Here is a 5,342-nt window from a genome sequence, read left to right as displayed (position 1 = left end):
TACACCACCTACCGAAGTTGCAGGATCAGCAGCATCGCTAGTTGAGGGTGCGGGATCGAAGGCGCGGAACCTCTTCAGCAGGGCCTCCACCTGACTGTTCACGCCTTCGGCAGCAGCTGCGCAGTGCTTGATGTCCACAGGCTCCAGCAACTCATTTAGGTGGGCGGCACGATCGTGAAGATGGAGGTGGCTGAAGAAGTGCGTCAGAGCGGCTGAGGAAAGGATGCAGGCTTCTGCCTCTGCCAAGGGGCCGATACCGCTCACGACTTCCTCGAGCGCCTCGACCAGATAAGGAAGTAGCTGGCTGGGGCCCTCGTCGTCGGTGGCCAGCGGCTCCTCCAAGCCCTTCTCGTTGAGTGACCGTAGTGTCGCACGAGACCTCTCCTCGAGGAACTTGAAGGACATGCGGTCTTCGGCCAGGACCTGTGCCATGGCCTCTAGCTTGGCCTTTTCTGCCTCCACTTTCTGCTCCAGCTTCTCCAATCGGCTGCGCTCCGTAGCCTGCGCCTCCGCCAACTGCCTTAGCTCGGTGTCGCGGCCCCTAACGACGTCCTCCCGGGCCTTCATCTTCTCCTCCTCCACTCTGCGGCCCGAGCTTCGTCCGAATGCTCACTGCGCATGGTCTTCAGTTCGGCCTCCAGCAGCTGGCAGCGATCTTGGGCGGCTCCGGCATCCTTCAGCGCCACCTCGCAGGCAGCCATAGCTTGCGTGATGACCTGCTTGTCCTTCCGCAGTCCACAGTAGCCTGGCTCAGTGCCGCCCGGACGGCCACGTTGGAATGGAGCCAGCCAGAGATCATCTCTAGGCACCCGGCCACCAGGCGACAGTCGGTGCCTTAAAGATCCTCACGCAGCAAGGTCAGTGTAGAAAGAGCATGCTCCAGGATGTTGGGGGAGCCGGAAGGATCCGACGTCAGAGGAGCGGCAGAGGAAGGAAGAGGCAACATCGTCACGACGGCTTGGGAGGCTGAGGGCTCCAGAGCTTTGGCGACCTCAGCAACCGAGCCGAACGCCGGCTCCTTTGGTGCCAGCGGGGCCATGGGGGCTGCCTCCTCCTAAGGACACTCCCCCAAGTTTCATGAGGACGATCGGGCCGGAGAAGCGCGAGCACCGCCACCATCCTTCCCAGCGGAGGAAGGAGCGGCCACCGCGGGTGATTTGGTCCCGAGCAGTACCACCGTGTCCTCCTTCCACCTCTTCGCCGCGGGCGTCAGCCTAGTCAAACAACGGAAGGCGTCAAGATCAGCAGCAGGAGCAGGAACAATGCAAGACAAGGATACCTACTGGTCCACCGTAGTGTAGTCCCTCTGCTTCCTGAGCTTTAATCCTGAGAGCCTCCCGGCCAGAGGTGCAGGTGCAAGGGCTCTAGGCGCACAAGAGGGGGCAACAAGCAAGTTGGGAGCAGCTTGAGGCAGTGACAGAACAGGAGCGTCATTTTGGGAGACCAGCACCGGCCTTCCTTTCGCCGGAATCCCGACCGGTGATTTGCTCTAGGGGACTGACCTTGGACCTCGAGGAGCCCCCTACAGTGTGCAGCTCCTCCCTTTCCAGGGGGGCATCAGGCAGGGTGCGGAGGATGTCGGCCTTGCGCAAGGGGGAGGTCTCCCCCGCCCCTTCATAGGTCACCTTCGAGTCGTTCTCCTCCCCCCTTCTTCCTCCTGTCCCTCCTCGCGAGACTCACTAGAAAACACAACCACCGGAGTTGTCGCCACCAAAGTGTTTGTGGGCATAGGCGGCACAAGCCCATGCCCGTCGAAGCCTGGCAGAGCAGCGACAACCTTCACCCCATCCAGGCGACGGTAACAAGGAACAAGGCCATCAGCTAGGTACCCTTGGCCATCCCCGACAAGGAATGAAGAGTCGAGCGCAATTCCTCATCAGAAAGGGGCTCCGGGCGCAGGCGGAGGTCGTCCCCTTCGTCTCCAAGCTTCCACAGTGGGCGTGGCTGGAGGGGAGCCATGCGTTCCGCCATGAATTCTTGGGTAATCCTGGCCCCCGTCAGCTTCGCCGTTCTCGAGTCGCTGGGCTTCAGGTCGGCGATCATCCTCTCCAGCACCTGCATCGCCCACGGGTCGGTGAGCTTCGCGTGAAGCCATCCCTTGTGGGACACAGGCATCTCCGTCGGCAGCACCAGCCGGGGGTGGACGCGCTTGGCGTCCATCAGGACCCACTTGCTCGTGAAGCCCTCGGCCTTCTTCCGGGCCTTCGATATGGCATTGGTCTTGTTGGCCACGACGAAACCAACACACCTTGATTGGGGGCCCTCCTTAGCCGAAGAAAGAAGAAGTGGCGCAGCAGTGCCACGGACGGCATCACTCCGACGTATGCCTCGCAGTAGAAGGCGAAAATCGACAGGAGAAGGACGAAGTTGGGATGAAGATGGAGGGCGTGGATCTTAGAGTGGCTGAGGACGGAGTAGAAGAAGTCGGAGAAGGGGGGAACCAACCCGGTGACGATGCTACTCATGAAGAAGGGGTAGAATGTGCTGCCAGGGGCCTCAGGCTTGGCGGAGCTGACCCGGAGCACCATCTTCCTCTTCTCGTCACCCTCCGCCGCCATTAGGAGCACGGCGGCGAGGTTCTTCTCCGACACGCTTGGCGCGTCAAGCGCGGGCTCATACCAGGATGACGAAGGAGTAGCCAGGGCTTTCTTGGGCGCCATCGATGTCAAGCTCGAAGAAGGACTTGGGTGGATCTGGAGTCTCTGGAAGCGAAGGGAAAGAAAGGGGATCTAGAGCAAGACGAAGGCAAATACAGCTCACACCAGTGTTTTGTCAGGTGGGCAGTTGCCGAGGCAGCATGGGGAAGCGGAGACGCCCATGACCAATCAACCGCCACGCGTCAACCAAGGCCACAGGCTGTTAGGGCCCGTGGCGCTCTGCACTTTCCCCTTGGCTTCACCCTGAAGCCAAGTCTGAGCGTGCCTTGGGCCCGAGGGCTACTGTCAGTGTCCTGGTAATGGGGGTCCCTAGTCTTGCCTGCCCGCGGCCCATGGCATGGCTCCACCAGCGGCCCTGTACGACCCATCTTCACCAGCAAACACTCAAGAACCTCGCGAGGGTCCAAGCCTTGCGAGGCAGATGACACAAGACCCCCTCGTGGGTGGCCTCACCAGGCTGGCTCGCGAGGGGCGGAGAGATCAAGGCAAGGGACACCTCATGAGGTTCCTGTGACGCAAGCCATGACGACCAAGGCCAGGCGGGCGCCAGCGCGCGCAGTTGCTACCTCTTGAGCACTGTGTTGGTTTTCCCCGAAGAGGAAGGGATGATGCAGCAAAGTAGCGTAAGTATTTCCCTCAGTTTTTGAGAATCAAGGTATCAATCCAGTAGGAGGCTACGCGCGAGTCCCTCGTACATGCACAAAACAAATAAATCCTCGCACCCAATGCAAATAGGGGTTGTCAATCCCTATAAGGCCACTTACGAGAGTGAGATCTGATAGATATGATAAGATAATATTTTTGGTATTTTTATGATAAAGATGCAAAGTAAAATAAAGGCAAAGTAAATAGCAAAGGAAATAACTAAGTAGTAGGAGATTAATATGATGAAGATAGATCCGGGGGCCATAGGTTTCACTAGTGGCTTCTCTCGAGAGCATAAGTATTCTAAGGAGGGTGAACAAATTACTGTTGAGCAATTGACAGAATTGAGCATAGTTATGAGAATATCTAGGTATGATCATGTATATAGGCATCACGTCCGAGACAAGTAAACCGACTCCTGCCTGCATCTACTACTATTACTCCACTCATCGACCGCTATCCAGCATGCATCTAGAGTATCAAGTTAAAAACAAAGTAACGCCTTAAGCAAGATGACATGATGTAGAGGGATAGACTCATGCAATATGAAGAAAACCCCATATTGTTATCCTCGATGGCAACAATACAATATGTGCCTTGCTGCCCTTACTGTCACCAGGAAAGGACACCGCAAGATTGAACCCAAAGCTAAGCACTTCTCCCATTGCAAGAAAGATCAATCTAGTAGGCCAAACCAAACTGATAATTCGAAGAGACTTGCAAAGATAACCAATCATACATAAAAGAATTCAGAGAAGATTCAAATATTATTCATAGATAGACTTGATCATAAACCCACAATTCATCGGTCTCAACAAACACACCGCAAAAAGAAGATTACATCGAATAGTTCTCCACAAGAGAGGGGGAGAACATTGTATTGAGATCCAAAAAGAGAGAAGAAGCCATCTAGCTACTAACTATGGACCCGTAGGTCTGAGATAAACTACTCACACTTCATCGGAGGGGCTATGGTGTTGATGTAGAAGCCCTCCGTGATCGATGCCCCCTCCGGCGGAGCTCCGGAACAGGCCCCAAGATGGGATCTCGTGGATACAGAAAGTTACGGTGGTGGAATTAGGGTTTTGGCTTCGTGTCTGATCATTTGGGGTACGTAGGTATATATAGGAGGAAGGAGTACGTCGATGGAGCAACAGGGGGCCCATGAGGGTGGAGGGCGCGCCTGGGGGGGTAGGCGCCCCCCTACCTCGTGGCATCCTCTTTTCTTCTTGACATAGGGTCCAAGTCTCCCGGGTCTAAGAAAATCACGTTCCCGAAGGTTTCATTCCGTTTGGACTCCGTTTGATATTCCTTTTCTTCGAAGCCCTAAAATAGGCAAAAAAACAACAATTCTGGGCTGGGCCTCCGGTTAATAGGTTAGTCCCAAAAATAATATAAAAGTGGAAAATAAAGCCCAATAATGTCCAAAAAAGTAGATAATATAGCATGGAGCAATCAAAAATTACAGATACATTGGAGACATATCAAGCATCCCCAAGCTTAATTCTTGCTCGTCCTCGAGTAGGTAAATGATAAAAACATAATTTTTGATGCGGAGTGCTACTTGGCATAATTTTAATGTAATTCTTCTTAATTGTGGTATGAATATTCAGATCCGAAAGATTCAAGACAAAAGTTCATATTGACATAAAAATAATAATACTTCAAGCATACTACTAAGCAATTATGTCTTCTCAAAATAACATGGCCAAAGAAAGTTATCCCTACAAAATCATATAGTCTGGCTATGCTCCATCTTTACCACACAAAATATTTAAATCATGCACAACCCCGATGACAAGCCAAGCAATTGTTTCATACTTTTGACATTCTCAAAACTTTTTCAATTTTCACGCAATACATGAGCGTGAGCCATGGACATAGCACTATAGGTGGAATAGAATGGTGGTTGTGGAGAAGACAAAAAGGGAGAAGATAGTCTCACATCAACTAGGCGTATCAACGGGCTATGGAGATGCCCATCAATAGATATCAATGTGAGTGAGTAGGGATTGCCATGCAACGAATGCACTAGAGCTA

Source organism: Triticum aestivum, chromosome 3A, assembly GCF_018294505.1.
Source record: "Triticum aestivum cultivar Chinese Spring chromosome 3A, IWGSC CS RefSeq v2.1, whole genome shotgun sequence".
Lineage (NCBI taxonomy): Eukaryota > Viridiplantae > Streptophyta > Magnoliopsida > Poales > Poaceae > Triticum > Triticum aestivum.
This window is presented reverse-complemented; position numbering follows the sequence as displayed.